The sequence below is a fragment of the Balaenoptera acutorostrata genome, chromosome 5 (assembly GCF_949987535.1).
Source record: "Balaenoptera acutorostrata chromosome 5, mBalAcu1.1, whole genome shotgun sequence".
Lineage (NCBI taxonomy): Eukaryota > Metazoa > Chordata > Mammalia > Artiodactyla > Balaenopteridae > Balaenoptera > Balaenoptera acutorostrata.
The window spans coordinates 66,092,979-66,110,363 of record NC_080068.1 but is presented as its reverse complement, the minus strand read 5'-3'; the positions used below and the strand labels follow the sequence as shown (position 1 = coordinate 66,110,363).

Below are 17,385 nucleotides of genomic sequence, written 5' to 3'. Positions count from 1 at the left end.
CCCTCCGTCCCCCCCAACCATGAACACAGTGCGGGGCATGCCGTGCCTGTGCCTGGCTGGCATTTTTACCCGGTGATGTCTTCGCCCGTCAGGCCCCAGTCTCTAGAGCTCTCATGGTTACAGTTGCCTCCTTGGCCCAAAACCCCAGACATTAATCAGCCGCGCATAACGGCTCCCCCTGTTCTTTCTCAGTGTTTTCCCCTCCTTCACTTGTGCCCTCTGGTTATTTTCTGTACTCCTCTGTGATCTCCACAGACTTGAAAGCTCTCAGCTACTTACCCCCAGTCTCATCCTTTGTTTATCTCTGCTTTGCTGAGTGTTCTCAGATTTCCTCCCCACTTCCTAGTAGGATTTAGGTTCCTTCTCCCATGTTCTGCACTTTTCTAGCACTGCCCTCCAGCCTCAAACTGGAACAGAACGTTCCTCTTACCCGTGGGCTAATTCTTCTTGCGTGCGTCCTGAGTACTTACTACATTTGCTACTGTGTACTTGCTTTGTGGACATACTGTGTGTTCCCAGTATAACAAGACATTCTTTCTGAGTGCTGAGAGGAAGTTCACATTACAGAAGCTGCTAGATGTGGGTGCAGTGGACCATCTGAGCTTGGAAGAGCTGCATTGTTCAAAGAGGCTCAGAAGTGCCAAGTAACACTGCTCTGAAAATCAGGGAAATGGGCAGGTCTCTGATCACGGGGGAGGAAGACCTCTCAAAGAGGAACTGGGGGACTTTGAATAAGGGTTTTGTATTTTTCATTAATGAGGCAAGTCTTGCTTGCTCTTGTTGGGTGGAGGTTGACCTGGAGCCCACCCTGCTGGGTGTGAGCTGTGAAAAGTGGGAACCAGACTTCCCTGGTGGCGCAGTGGTTAAGAATCCGCTTGCCAATACAGGGGACACAGGTTCGAGTCCTGGTCCTGGAAAATCCCACATGCCACGGAGCAGCTAAGCCCATGTGTCACAACTACTGAGCCTGCGCTCTAGAGCCGGCAAGCCACAACTACTGAAGCCTGTGCGCCTAGAGCCCGAGCTCCGCAACAAGAGAAGCCACGCAATGAGAAGCCCTCGCACTGCAACGAAGAGTAGCCCCCGCTCACAGCAACCAGAGAAAGCCTGCGCGCAGCAACGAAGACCCAATGCAGCCAAAAATAAATAAATAAAAAATAAATCAATTAAAAACACACAAAAAAGAGAAGTGGGAACCAGGTAAAGGAAAGCTATGCTCCCTCATGGGTGAGTAGTTACCCCAGAAGGAGGGTCTCTGGGGGCATAAAAATGCTCTTTGCTGCTCTTACTGGTATTTATAGGACCAGACAGCTTTACTTTGGCATCTTGATTATTTTCAGACAGTGATTATTTTTCTATAATTAGTGGTTCTTTTTCTTTTCTTCTTTTTTCTTTTTTTTGAGATTTGTTTTCCTTGAGTTGTTAATTCCTTTCACAACGCAGGAAGAAAAGGGGCTCTCATGGTTTCAATAGTAAACTGGGTTTTAAAGGTTAAGATACCGCAGCTTTACAAGGACTGGGAGCAACTGCACGTGAAGCGTGCTATGCGGCCTGTCACAGAAACGTCCTTTCCCTCTGCAGGTGTTTCTTCTAGGGCAGCCGCCAGCTCCAGCCTTGGAGATTCTATTCTTCTGTTGAAGTAAAGGAACGTAATTTCCTTCCAGAGCAGTAGCTGGGATTTCAGACTGGGCACCTCTTTAGAGCAGCCATATGCATAAAAGCAGGAAACTCGTTCTTTACAAACTTGGGGAAGAAAATGTCCACGATTTTCCCAAAATTGACATAGAAGCTGCGCTTTATGCCTCCTTAGTCCTTGCCTTTTGGGTACATTCTCAGGGGATCTCTCTAGCAAACGTGTGACCCCTTTAGCAAGCTGGGTGCTTCAAAGATGAGGCTGGTTCACAAGGGGATGATGCCTGCTCTGCCTGTGAACAAGGGGTGGAAGGCAGCCCAGACTTATCTAGTCCATGGGAAAGGATTATGGTCTCTGAGCCTGTAAATCAGTTAAACTGACACTTGAAGAGAAGAAAGTAGACTCAAATAGATAAACTGAGACAAGACCCCTGGGACAAGCATGACGCTGGTAATCACGAAACCTGCTTCCGCCCACATATCCACGGGAGCTTGGCCTCTGTAAAAACAGTCATGATCTCTGCAGCTGAGAGAGCTTAACCTCACTCACAGACAGTTCTGAATAATGCTTTGGAAAATAAGCAAGCGGCATTTTAACCTACACAGCAATAATGAGGAATAACAGATCCACAAATACTCCAGTGTCAGCACTAGATAGCTTTCCCAATGTCATAACATGCTCAGACAATTAAAGAACAGATATTTTTGGAACATACTGATCAACAGATGTAAAACTGGGTTGGCCAGGGACTTCCCTGGTGGTCCAGTGGTTAAGACTCTGCGCTCGCTCCCAATGCGGGGGCCCCGGGTTCCATCCCTGGTCAGGGAACTAGATCCCGCACGCCGCAACTAAGAGCCCACATGCCGCAACTAAAGATCCCACGTGCCGCAACTAAGACCCAGCACAGCCAAACAAACGAATAAATAAATAAATTAAAAAAAAAAAAACAAAAACTGGACTGGCCAGTGGTTTAATTCCTATTAGTTAGGGGTTATCAAAAGAAAAATGTCATCCATTCATCATTAATATTCATTTCCTGTAATGAGAGCACTAACTTCTACTGTTGCCTAGATGAAGTTACTCCTTAAGGGAAAATCCCTATGGAAAAAGGTATAAAAGTTCAGAAAGACTCACAATGAAACTAACTAAATCGAATTTCAGCATTGTATGGCACTAAGCAGGTAAAAACAAGGAGTAGATTAATTCATTCAGGTCCTCCACAAACTAAGTGCTGTGCTGGGCGACAGGAGGAATGGGAAGATGACGAGGTTGGACTCCTATCTGATATGGATTTAGAATCCACAAAGTGTAGACTAGAATACAAGTGCAGAATCAATTATAATATGGAAGGAGTATGACTGGTCCTATGATATAAATATAAAAAGCATTCTGACTGAGTAGGTCAGAACTGAATTCATGGAAGAGGAAAAGGGCTTTCAAAGTTAAAGGCAGTGGGTGGGGTTGGTAAGGAAATTCCAAGCGAGGGGGTCAGCCCACTCGAAGAGGTGAGATGTCGCTGTATACTGGCGTTAGGGTTTACAGCCCACAGAGAGTTTTTATATTACTTCATTTTGACTTTCCCAACAATCAGCTAAGCAAGTCATTTTACAGATAAAGATATTGAGGTTCACTAATGTTGAGTGTCTTGTGCAAAGTCCCCAAGCCTGGGAGTGGTGTGTCCAGGACATGAATCTATGTTTTCTGAGTCCAAACCCAGAGCTTTCCCTAGGCCCCTGTGGTGCCTCTCTACACAACCCAGTATTGCTGAAGTGTCCCTTCTTGCTTTGTTTTGTTGGAGGGTGAGGGGTTTGGAGAGAAGGAAAAGAAATCTTGAGAACTGGAGGGCAGACTAGATTGCAGCGGTTTTCAGTGTCAAGGCAAGGAGATTAGGTATGTCTACAAAGTTATCATGAAGAAAAGAAAAACAAGATAATGAAAACATTAATGTCTTTTGGAGAAAAGATTACACAACTGTGAGAATCCTAAACAGAGGTCACGGCTCACCATTCACACTCCGGCCTGAAATGTTTCAGGGGTATTTTCTGAGGGGTTCTGGGTAAGCAGTTTGGACTTGTAACCCCAAACAGGTCAGAATTATCCTGCTCATACTGAATGCTCAGCAGATGTTAACTCTACCGCGACCACATAGAGTCCTACCACATCTTAGAATAAAACAGTCTGAGAACGCCAGGCCTTTTCATTAGATTTGAATGGTTTCAATGAATGTTTAATGTGAAAATCAGTATTTGAAAATATGCTTCATGTTTTGTTTTGCAAATCATTAAGAAGATGCCATCTTCTTAGAAAGTACCTTATATAAGCAGGAATCCTATGAAAACTTTATTTTTTACAAATTTATTTATTTATTTTTGGCTGTGTTGGGTCTTTGTTGCTGCACGTGGGCTTTCTCTAGTTGCAGCGAGCGGGGGCTACTCTTCGTTGTGGTGCGCAGGCTTCTGATTGTGGTGGCTTCTCTTGTTGCAGAGCACGGGCTCTAGGCATGCGGGCTTCAGCAGTTGTGGTGTGTGGGCTCAGTAGTTGTGGCTTGCGGGCTCTAGAGTGCAGGCTCAGTAGTTGTGGTGCATGGGCTTATTTGTTCCACAGCACGTGGAATCTTCCCAGACCAGGGCTTGAACCTGTGTCCCCTGCATTGGCAGGCGGATTCTTAACCACTGCGCAACCACGGAAGCCCTTTTTTTTTTTTTTTATAGAAAACTTTAAAAGTCAATGTTAACAGTTAGTAAACATTCGTGGGCAGAGCCAAGCAATCCTTCTATTAGTGAAAATGTCTCCTCTTTGGGCTTAGATATGTTTCAGATTTACATCTTCATCTTGAGAAAAAATTTAACTGCCAGAAAGGGGAGAAGGGTTCGAAATGACTACATTTATTTAAACTATAAAATCCAGAATAAATAAGATCTGGCCCTGAGTATGTTCCCAGCCTCCTTTCTTGCCTCGACCCTCCTGAACTCTGAGCTCCAGCCATAGTGAACTTCAGTGTTCCTCAAATGTGTCCTGCTTTCCCTGGCCCCTAGCCTTTGGGCATGTCATTCCTTTTCCTGGAACATTCTCCCCATTTCCCATTCCTCCCCATCTTTGCCTGGTTAACCCCTAGATATCCTTTAGATCTCAGTTATCTTTTTGTTTGACAAACCTCCCTTGACGTCTTTCCTCATCCCCCTCCCCCTTATTTAGAATGGGGGCCTCCTCAAGAATATACAATGGGGAGGACAGTCTCTTCAGCAAGTGGTGTTGGGTAATTTGTACAGCCACATGTAAATCAATGAAGTTATAAGAAACCCTCACACCATACACAAAAATAAACTCAAAATGGCTTAAAGAGTTAAACATAAGACATGATACCATAAAACTCCTAAAAGAGAACATAGGCGAAACATTCTCTGATCTAAATCGTACCAATGTTTTCTTAGGTCAGTATCTCAAGGCAATAGAAATAAAAGCAAAAGTAAACAAATGGGACCTAATCAAACTTATAAGCTTTTGCACAGCAAAGGAAACCATAAACAAAACAAAAAGACAACCTATGAACTGGGAGAAGATATTTGCAAATGATGCAACCAACAAGGGCTTAATTTCCAAAATATATGAACAGCTCATACAACTCAATAACAAAAAAACAAATAACCCAACTGAAAAATGGGCAGAAGACCTCAATAGACATTTCTCCAAAGAAGACATACAAATGGCCAAAAGGCACATGAAAAGACGTTCAACATTGCTAATTATTAGAGAAATGCAAATCAAAACTACAATAAGGTACCACCTCACACTGGTCAGAAGGGCCATCATTAAAAAAAGTCTATAAATAACAAATGCTGGAGAGGGTGTGGAGAAAAGGGAACCCTCCCTACACTGCTGGTGGGAATGTAAATTGGTGCAGCCACTATGGAGAACAGTATGGAGGTTCCACAAAAGACTAAAAATAGAGTTGCCATATGATCCAGCAATCCCACTGCTGGGCATATATCTGGAGAAAACTATAATTCGAAAAGATAGATGCACCCCAATGTTCACTGCAGCACTATTTACAACAGCCAAGACATGGAAACAATCTAAGTGTCCATCGACATATGAATGGATAAAGAAGATGTGGTGTATAAATATATACATATACACACACACACAATGGAATATTACTCAGCCATAAAAGAGAATGAAATAATGCCATCTGCAGCTACATGAATGGATCTAGAGATTATCATGCTAAGCAAAGTAAGTCAGAAAGAGAAAGACAAATACCATATGATACCGCCTATATGTGGAATCTAAAATATGACACAAATGAACCTATCTATGAAACAGACTCATAGACATAGAGAACAGACTTGTGGTTGCCAAGGTTGGGGGAGGGGAGGGATGGACCGGGAGCTTGGGGTTAGTTGATGCAAACTGTTACATATAGAATGGATAAACAACAAGGTCCTACTGTATAGCACAGGGAACAATATTCAGTATCCTGAGATAAACCATAACAGAAAAGAATATAAAAAAGAATGTATATATATGTATAACTGAGTCACTTTGCTGTACAGCAGAAATTAACCAACATTGTAAATCAACTATATTTCAATAAGTAGAACGAGGGCCTCCTTCCTTGTTCCTGTATGGCTCTATTTACCCTCATCACAGCAATTTCTCAGGGCTTTAACTGTGTCTTCGCACCCTATGAGACTGTGGGCTCAATGCTGATAAGGACAGGCCAACTTCTCTCAAGTTCTATTCTGTATCCCAGTGCCTGGCACTGAGTAGATGATCAACAAACCTGAGTAGCTGAGTGTACTGATGCTGTTACCAAAATATACACCAGGTTTTGTGCTTTCATGTAAAGGTTTAAGTAGCAAGACTTTAGGAACCATTCCAAGAGACTGGCTTCCTTTGTTGTTATTTAAAAGATTTTGGGGGGCTAGCTAGTTATAACTACTTTTATTCCAGAGTTTGTACAAGGGCATGTTTTACCATTTGGGTAGAAATTTTGATTACTGTGGCTATTTAAAAATTGGTCTTCAGCTGTTCATAGGTAAAAACAGGCCAACGTTTAGGGATACTCTGTTGATGTTCCTGACCCAGCTACTCAACTAGAGCAATAAAATGGCCAGAGGTGCTGATGCTGTATTCTTGTGCTTACATTAACATAGATCATATGTTAAAAATCTATACAAAAGTAGCAATTTCGTTAAAAAATTTAGATAAAACCCAGGAGACAAAAGATAAAGGCTGATTCTATAGCAAAATGCTGCCTTATTAGTCAGTTTATAAGATTTAAAAATTGGGGGTCATGGGTCAGACTTTTAGTGGGAGAAACCAGAGTGAAGTTTGGGGCAACTATTTAAAAGTGCAAAAGGGCAAGTCTATATTGACAAGCAATAATGTTATATTGGAAAAGATGGATTTAAAAGAAACAATCAGCAAAGCATAAACCCCAGTTCCCTAAACATGTTAAACACATTTATGTGAGGTTTTAAGTGAAAAAGGTCCACTTTAAAGTCTGTTTCCAAGCGTGAAAGAAGAATTGCTGATTCCACGTGCAGAGGAAAAGCACCAGCTGACAGACAGGGCATTTCCGGTGGGATGGTTGACAGGAGACAGTACTGAGATTCTCCTCTTGTGGTAAATAAATCCTACCCTATTAATACTTCCATGTTCTTAAATTATCATATAGCCAGTGACCTTTAGATGTAGAAGGACCCTAAGATCCATCTTGTCCAAATTCTCATGGGGGCGCTGGTTCAACATTTGCCTACACTCATTCCAGGATGCTGGCAGAAGCGGAACTAGAACTGTATGAATTCATCTCCTTGTACTTTATTAATAATCAGAAAAAACATTATCTGTTCTCAATCAGCTGGCTGCCATTTAAACAGTGTGAAGCTGAGAGATTAGAAAGGCGCTGAGCAAAAGCATTAAGCATGAACAGCTGCATTTCCCAGGCAGAAGGGCGGCACACAGTTTAGTTGTAGGAGTATTTCCAATTTGCATGAATGGAACATGGACAAGTAAGATAAAGCTGGCTCCAGAAAAGTAATTCCCCCAATTTCCATGAGCCTGGGATTTGGGAAACTGCAGTCTGCTCTGGAATTCGGAGACATGACAAACGATACTGGGAGGAACTCCCTATGTGACCTCAACCCACGCACACACAGAGGCTTGTCAAGGTCCCAGGTGCTGGGCTCGCCCACGGGTTGTGGCTGAGACAGAAAAACAAAGAAAAAAAAAAAATGCTCCCCAAACACGCACATAAGCAGAAACTATCTTCCTGTGTTCTCTGCCAAGAAAACTGGAGCCAAAGAGGGTGAGTTCAAGAATCTGATTCATCCATCAAGACAAATCAACTCAGTCTAAGGAGGCTAGAAGGGCAATTTAGGAGGTAAACAAAAGTTGTTTCAGAAAGAGGCTTTGGAGAAAACACAGAGGCCATCCCTGGAATCAAACTCCATAGTGAAAACAGAAAAGGGCTCACTCTCAAGGCATGGAGTTCTGAACATGCCAACAGGTGGACATGTTCAAAGGGGCAGCTCCAGAGGCAAACAGCACCAAGATGTTAGCCCTCCTCCCATGTGGAGTCTGGGTTCTGAGCCAGCTCCTTGCTGAGCTGAAGAAGCATCTCTAGTGAAGAAGGCCTGATAGCACTGTTCAAGTTCAGCAACAGCAAAGGAAAGCCATTTTGGGGAAAAGTACTTCCCCCTCCAGGAGTGCCAAGCTCCTGCGCTGGCCTGGAGCACCCACCCTTGCTCATGGTCAAAGCCACTACTCTTACCTGTATCACTTCTCTGGTTTGGCTGGCCAGTTGTTCCCCCAGTTCCCTCCCCCACTACCAGCCCCCATGCCAGCCACAGATTGGAGTTTGTGTCCACATTCTCTTTCTCTTTGTCTCCAGGTATCACTAGAGTATCTGGTCCAGATCCTGTTCATCCCTTCTGCTTCATGGGTCTCCCATCCCCTTATCAAATCCTCCCTTTTTAGGTGGAGCCGAATTCTGCTCCCCTTGAATGTGGGCTAGACTTAGTGACTCCATTCTAATGAAAAGAATGTGGTGGAAGTGACAATATGTGAATTCTGAGACTAGGTCGTTAAAGGCATTGCAGCTTCCTTCTTGCTTTTTCTTATATCACTTGGTCTGGGAGAAGCCAGTTGCCATGTTGTTAGGATGCTCAAGCAGTGCAATGGAGATGTCCATGTGATGAGGAACTAAGTCCTCATGACAATAGGCATGTGAGTGAGCCAATTTGGAAACAGATTCTCCAACCTCAAACTTTCAGATGACTAGCCCCCACTGACATCTTGACTGCAACCTCATGAGAGACCCCCAAGCCAAAGACTATCTAGATAAGCCAGTCCCAAATTTCTGACCCATGGAAACTGTATGAGATAATAGATATTCATTGTTGTTTTATTTAGGCTGCAAATTTTGGACTAATTTATTGTGTAGCAGTAAATAACTAATACAACATCTTTGAGCTTTTTCTACCGTCAACTAGAGTTGTCCCTTAATTAATCATAATCTCTTTTTGGAGAAGGAGGGTTTTTTGTTTTTGTCATACAGTTCTTTCCTCAAGGGTTATGGCAAAACCCCCCACATTTGTACAGTCCTCATGGATAGACATTTATTGACTCGGGGTCATTATGGCTAAATCTCAAGGAGATAACTGCAATAATGATAATATGCATTTTCAAGGACTGTTCTTTGTACATGCTCTCCTAGAATTTTTATGTTACTTCATCACTATATAAAAAAGAATTGGACCTTATATCCCCCCAGGATCCCCCAAACATAAGCCTTAACTGTGAGCATTTGTAACCTTAAACAGCCCATAGAAACTATAAAAGACTTTGTTTTTTTCCTTAAGGGTCTTATAGTCACACTTTAGGAAATAGTGAGTGAGATTAGTCTGCCATATACTACAACATGGATGACACTTGAGGACACTAACCTAAGTGAAATAAGCCAGTCACAGAAAAACAAATGTTGCATGATTTCACTCACATGAAGGATCTAAAGTTGTCAAACTCATAAAAGCAGAAAGTAGAATGGTGGTTGCCAGGGGCTAGATGTAGGGGGGATGCAGAGTTGCTGTTCAATGTTCCTGCAAGATGAGAAAGTTCTAGAAATTTGCTGTATACCAATGTGCATATATTTAATAATACTGTATGTACACTTAATTTGTTAACAGGGTAGATTTCATGTTATGCATTTTCTACCTCAATTAAAAAAAAAAAAAGGAAATAGTGAGTGAGATTAAAATGACCTTATTCCAAGATTCACAGCAGTGATTCCTTTTTTGCAACGCCTTTTCCAATACACCACTAAGTGTCATGTCATCCCCAAACCCCCTCAAAACTAAAAAATTTTTTACTTGTTTTTACATTAAAAAACAAAAATGTTGTTCTCTTCTTCCTGGAGGATTGATAGGGTGAAAAGGGAGGTAGGATCTCATACAAACCAAACGTAAGGATAGGTTGTTACAATTCCCAGAAGTTTGGGAATCATTGATCTGGAGATATGTTGAGGTTTCAGAAGAAGCACGCTTGAAAAAACATCTGACATGCGCCTAGAGCCCGTGCTCCGCAGCAAGAGAAGCCACCGCAATGAGAAGCCTGTGCACCGCAACGAAGAGTAGCCCCCGTTCGCCACAACTAGAGAAAGCCCGCACACAGCAACGAAGACTCAATGCAGCCAAAAATAAATAAATTTATTTTAAAAAAAAAACTGTCAGGCAAAGAATCAGAAAAATGTTAGCCATGAAAAAAAGTACAAATAAGTAATAATAAAAAAAAAAATCTGAGCATCTGAAAAAGCTAAGCTCCAATCAAAGGACTGCTGTCGCCAGTTTACTATCTAATTCTCCATAGAGACAAGACCTATAGACATCATATCCAAGAGATCAAGGCAAAACAGAAGCCAGTGAAGACTCAGATAAGCAATGAGCTAATAATGCCCAGATAAAAGGAGCCTAGTAATGCATCAGCAATGGCAGAGAAAAATAAGAAGACTGAAATACTTTCTATCCGTTAATACATGATTGGGGTCAAAAGTGAAGAACAGGGCTTCCCTGGTGGCACAGTGGTTAAGAATCTGCCTGTCAATGCAGGGGACGTGGGTTCGAGCCCTGGTCTGGAAAGATCCTACATGCCACGGAGCAACTAAGCCTGTGAGCCACAACTACTGAGCCTGCATGCCACAACTACTGAGCCCACACGCCACAACTACTGAAGCCCACGCGCCTAGAGCCTGTGCTCCGCAACAAGAGAAGCCACCGCAAGGAGAAGCCCGTGCACCGGGGAGGAGCCGGAGGAGAGAGTGGGAGGCGGCAGTGGTTCCTGTCGGCCTCCTGCAAGGCTGACCGGCCTCCTGCAAGGCTGACCGCGGGGAGGCCAGAAAGGGGGCGCACGAGGCGGAGAGACAGGCGGGAGGCCAGAGCTTATTTAATGAAAAGTGCCACAGACTGAAAAACCAAACATGAGGGTAGCAAGTGCTGCAAAGTTGGTGGTAGCTGTGGCAGTATTTTTTACTGACATTCTATGTTATTTCTCAAGCATTTGAAATAAAAATGGATGCGAGTTTAGGAAACCTATTTGCAAGGTCAGCATTGGACGCAGTTGCATGTTCCACAAAACCTCCCAGATATAAGTGTGGGATCTCAAAAGCTTGCCCTGAGAAGCATTTTGCTTTTAAAATGGCAAGTGGAGCAGCCAATGTGGTAGGACCCAAAATCTGCCTGGAGGATAATGTTTTAATGAGTGGTGTTAAGAATAATGTTGGAAGAGGAATCAATGTTGCCTAGGTAAATGGAAAAACAGGAGATCTAATAGAAACCAGATATTCTGACATGTGGGGAGGAAATGTGGCCTCATTTATTGAGTTTCTGAAGGCCATACAAGATGGAACAATAGTCTTAATGGGAACATATGATGATGGAGCAACCAAACTTAATGATGAGGCCCGGCAGCTCATTGCTGAATTGGGGAGTACATCTATTACTCATCTTGGTTTTAGAGACAACTGGGTCTTCTGTGGTGGAAAAGGCATTAAGACAAAAAGCCCTTTTGAACAGCACATAAAGAATAAGAACACAAACAAATATGAAGGATGGCCCGAAGTTGTAGAAATGGAAGGATGCATTCCCCAGAAGCAAGACTGATGTGGAGAAAATTGAAGGGAGCACACTTTCACTTGCTAATGGGAAAGCCCTAACGGAAAAACTACATGTAAATATTTTAAGAGCATGCAGCCATCTCGGTGTGTGCATGACCATTATCTCTTTTGGTATCAGGATTATTTATTGCTAAGGTAAATAGACATCTTTGTAAATAGTCATCATAATGAGCAAATCACTGAACCATTTCTAAGCACATCTCCCTAATGGTACAATGTTCAGACTGCGATGATAATGGCATCTTTTAATTCTAAAACCATTACCCAATGGATAACTGAACAGATTTGAAAAATATATCGATATATATACTAGTCACTGTGAAAATCTATCATGGAATAATATGGATTTTAGGGAGGAGACTTATATATATATATATATATATATATATATATATATATATATAAATATATATATATAACCTTTTGATGATAGTATCTTTTAAATTAAAAAGATATTGGGCTAGTTGTGTGTGTAATGTTACTTTACAGTCTGACTCCCCTGTTCTATTTCTTTTCTTAGTCTTTCTCTTCCCTTCCCAAGAAACCTAGAAATAAAATATGAAGACTGATATCCAATATGTGAAAAGCACAACAGAATTCTTTGTTTAATGTACACAGTAAAAAGTAAATATATAGGGCTTCCCTGGTGGCGCAGTGGTTGAGAATCTGCCTGCCAATGCAGGGGACACGGGTTCGAGCCCTGGTCTGGGAGGATCCCACATGCCGCGGAGCAGCTAGGCCCGTGAGCCACAACTACTGAGCCTGCGCGTCTGGAGCCTGTGCTCCGCAACAAGAGAGGCCGCAATAATGAGAGGCCCGCGCACTGCGATGAAGAGTGGCCCCCGCTTGCCACAGCTAGAGAAAGCCCACGCACAGAAACGAAGACCCAACACAGCCATAAATAATAAATAAATAAATAAATAAATAAATAAATAAATAAATAAAAATTAAAAAAAAAAGTAAATATATAAATGTAGGTGGCATCAGGGCTGTAGCTTGCTGGATTCTGTGTTAACAGTGTGCATAAGTTGATTTTGTATAAGCTATTTAGAGCAAGACAGGAGGGGGCAACTTCACAGAGCTGAGGAACCAGGCCAGGTCCCTTCCCCAGCCTTGGTAGGTCATTCAGGACAGCATGTCAGTATAGTTAGAGCAATACTGGCCTAAGTTTTCCTTATTTAAGTGTCATCAGCATTGACCAAATGGTTCGGAAAGAGGCATGCTTTAATGTCACAATAATTTTGGATTGTAAACCAAGAAATTCTGTATTTACTTTCATCTAACTTCATAATAGTAATTTTTGCCTGAAAAGATGATGACATATTTAGAAAAGTTCTAATTACTGATTGGGACTGATAACATTTAAAAATAATTTTATTTGACACACAATGACTTTATACCCAACTCTACATAAAAATATAAGAGATCTAACTTCAGATGTTCACAAAATGACTCAAGTTTTTAAAATATTTTTAGGGCATTAAATATCTGTTGTGTGTGAAGTGTCTTAAACTGGAACATAAAAAATGTAACGATCAAACTGCTATTCACAGTAAAAGGCAGCACTTCAATTTTGGATCTAAATTTTAGATGACTTATATAAGAAAAATTAAAAGCGTTTTTTTTTTTTTTTAAAAGCGGTATTTTTTATTTTGTTATAAACCAAGGTGAGAGTTATTCAGCTATTTCTTAAATATCAGTGTGTTTGGGGGTACTGTTTCTTCCCTCAAACTGAATATAATTCATGTATGCACCTTGCACATCTAAACAATTTTTGTAGACTTTTCAGATTTTTGGTGCTGATACACTAAATCACATTCAGCATGTGTGTTCTGACATTTAAAATACTTTCCTCAATTCTGTAAATTAAAAGAATGGCTATTTTACAGTTCCAGGGATTGTGAAATAAGTGTTGCTTTTTTTTTTTTTAAATAATAACTACTCTTGATTTTGCATTGTGAATTTTTTTGTATTATCTGGCAAAGTAATATGCCTATAGAACTTCACACTGAGATTTGTCAAGCGTGTATTGTACTGCTTTAACATGCAAAATTAAAGTCATTCCTATGGGTAAACACACTAATATCCTCAGGATATATCTTAACATGGATAGAATTTAAGTACCTAGATGGCAGGACATCCCTTTCAAGATACGGACTCTAACGTGATAGTCTTGTAGAGCTGTATAAAATGTCAAAAGAAGGGATAAAGATGGGTTATGTAACTGTTTTCATGCAGTTTGCTATTGTTTCAATTCTGCCTTGTATAGATTATATCAACATAACTTTGGGAAGCAATAATTTTACTATATTTTATTTTCAGATAGCTTTTAAAAATCAGCATTGTAAATGCAGCAATGCTCATTTAATGTTCAGAATTTTCATTAAAATCAGAAATTTGGCATTGACACTTTGGTTTTTTTAAATGGTGTTTAAGGACTTATGGATGTGTATTTTTTTATTTGTAATCATAGAGGCTTTCCCGGACTGTTAAAATTCAGCAAAGACAGTAGGAAAATAAGTGATATGTGGGAAATTAAAGAAAAATTGAGGAAGAATCTTTATATTCCTGACTTTAATTTGATTAAAGTTTATCAAAAAAAGAAGCCCGCGCACCACAACGAAGAGTAGCCCCCGCTCACCACAGCTAGAGAAAGCCTGCATGCAGCAACGAAGACCCAACGCAGCCAGAAATAAATAATAAATAATTTTTTTTTTTAAAAGTGAAGAACGTACAGATGGCAAGTTTCTGTTATATCATTTTCCACAAAAAAGGAAAGAAAATATCGAAAGAGAGGAAATGGCACATGAAGGGTTAAATTTTCAAGATGCATATACATAATTATCATCGCCACGTAGTAAACCAGGACTGGGGTTAGTGGAAGGCAGGGAGGCAAGTGAAAGGAAACTTCGGGTGTTATATGGATAAGGAGAAAGGGACAAATTATGTTTAAATTTAGAACATCCACTAATGCTCTCAAAGCTGTCTGACAGCTGGAGTGTGCTTTCTCTTCAGTCATCCCTCAACTTGCTTTTTTTGTTTGTTTTTAACATTAAAAGCTAATTCTGTGAAGCTTTTCAACTGCCATTCTGGTGTGCAGAATCCATCTGAAGGACATGAGAGAAAAGCCAAAGCTCTAAGGAAGCCTTTCTAGCCAAGACTAGAGAAATGTTCTGAGCCTCTTGCCCAGACATACAGTAGGGTCCAGGGCGGGGGGCTTCCTCCAGGCCACCACTCTCAGGCTTTCCTCCAGGTGTGCTGCCAGGAGTGACAGAGACTGTTATATCCTGTCCTTGTATGGTTTCAGGACAGAATATTACCCTGAGACACACTGACTCGCCCAGGAAGGAAACTCAAATTGGTGTAGAAGCCTGAAGGCCCCTCTGAGTCTCTTGGACCATCTGTGGGGCTGGACGGAGCAGAAGAGAAGAATAAAGATGGCAAATGAGCAGAAGCTGGGCAGGAAGCAGAGGCCGGGCCACGGGGGAACTTCCAGTTACTGGGATCTCTCTCTCTCTCTGGGTTGTTTATGGTCCCTCACCACAAAACACAGATGGGAGGCCCGCCACCAGGAGTTCTCTTTAGATCTCCTGCAGGAATCTTAGGTGAGTCTTTCTTTCTTCTAGAAGTCCTTCCACAGTAAGATGTTTTCTCTTCAAAACGCTGATCAGACTCACTGTAAAATGTTGTCTTATTAAGAAATAAATTTTATAAAGAGGAGGCTGGTTTAAACAAAAATGAAAATCAAGTAGATACTCATTTCATGTTTTTTTTTTTAACATCTTTATTGGAGGTTAATTGCTTTACAATGTTGTGTTAGTTTCTGCTGTATAACAGAGTGAATAAGCTATACATATACATATATCCCCATATCTCCTCCCTCTTGCATCTCCCTCCAACTCTCCCTATCCCACCCCTCTAATTGGTCACAAAACAACGAGCTGATCTCCCTGTGCTATGCAGCTGCTTCCCACTAGCTATCTATTTTACATTTGGTAGTGTATACATGTCAGTGCCACTCTCTCACTTCGTCCCAGCTCACCCTTCCCCTTCCCCGTGTCCTCAAGTCCATTCTCTAAGTCTGCGTCTTTATTCCTGTCCTGCCCCTCATTTCATGTTTGACAGAGCTTTTTCTATCTTTGTTTCCCCTATCCTGTCCCCCACTCCCAAATCTGACTATATTCACACAGATTCTGTTTATCTATGCATTTCCATTATGGCTAACAAATAAAAAAAGCGCACTTCCCGCTGAAAATCACATTTAACAAATCCCTTTGGGGGACAGAAAGAAGTGCACACCGTTGAAAAAGATTAGTTTGTAGGAGGCAGAAGTCAGGCCCCAATCACTCCTTTCCATAAAGCTCTAGTTAAAATGAGGTGGGCGCCACAGGCCACATTGATAATGATGGAAGTTTCTCAATCTCTGACTGTGGGCCTGAACCTCTATGAGACCATAATCGGTCTCAAAGATATGCAAAATGAATCACCAAAAGTTTAAATAAGAATGCTTCTCTTCTGAATGCCTAAGACGACTTGAGCCAGCTCACAAATTTGGGGGAGGAGTAATGAGCAACGAACACAGGGGGGCCTCAGTGCATTTTTCTATTTGGTTAAGATTGATTCCTCCTGAAAAACAAATGTGATCGATCTTGAAGATCAATGCTGAACAGTACAACACAATGTATTAAAGAATGTATTGAAACAAAACTGCTAATTAAAAAGGCCAATTTTTCTGCAGATGGGCTCTCCCTGCACGTGTTCGTTTTTCACTACATGCTATTTCTTCTGCTCTAAACACACCAGGCTCACCTAGTTAAGGAAGCCCCTCGGTCCTTGTGCATGTGGCAGTGGTGAAACCTAGCTGGAGGAAGTGTGTGAATCAGTACAAGGTGCAGCAGGAGTATATTCTGGCCAAAAGTGATGCTGATCGATGCACAACTCTAGGTCCTACTGAAGGCACCATTTCTTATATCTCTGGGGTATGAAACACTAGCTTGGAACTTACAAAGAATGTTCCTCTTTCTTGTTCTAGCCTTTGGAAAGCCTCTTCTAGTCAAACACCATGTTCCATGCTGCTATTGAGTACATATATGTCTCATCAAATCAGGCGAGTTCCGCGTGGGTAAGGAGAGAAGGACCAGTCAGTAGGAGGCCTACTGGAGCTGTTACATTTAGCAGGCCTATTTCCTTCCTCCATCTGTGCTGACAAACAAATGTTCGCTTTCAGTCTGGCACTGTCCCCGGTTCTTGATCATTCAGGCTTAGACTAAGCAACCCCAGATTCCAACACTGGCAGGTTCCAACACACACAAGGTAAGACAGCTTCCCTTGGTTTTTCCTGGGTGGTCACTCAGTGGGCAGGATCCTCTAACAGCACACGCTGGGCCATCACCCCGGCCCACAGTCCTGGCTCCCAGCCCAGCAGAGGGGGCTGGGCTGGGTCAATATCATGACAGGTCTAAGGGAGCCACACTGGTGCTGCGCTTACTGTCCTCCCTCAGTATCTGCAGGGGTTTGGATCCAGGAGTACTCACGGGTACCACAATCCACAGATGCTCAAGCTCCTTACATAGAATGGTTC

The 17,385-nt window shown here is 41.8% G+C and overlaps 1 protein-coding gene and 1 pseudogene across 1 annotated transcript in view; one reads left to right on the top strand and one right to left on the bottom strand.

Annotated features, from left to right (window-relative positions):
• IGFBP7 (insulin like growth factor binding protein 7) overlaps positions 1-17,385 on the bottom strand; it is a 73,874-nt gene that overhangs the window by 21,306 nt on the left and 35,183 nt on the right. The window lies entirely within an intron of this gene.
• LOC103005285 (protein FAM3C-like) lies at positions 11,052-11,790 on the top strand (annotated as a pseudogene).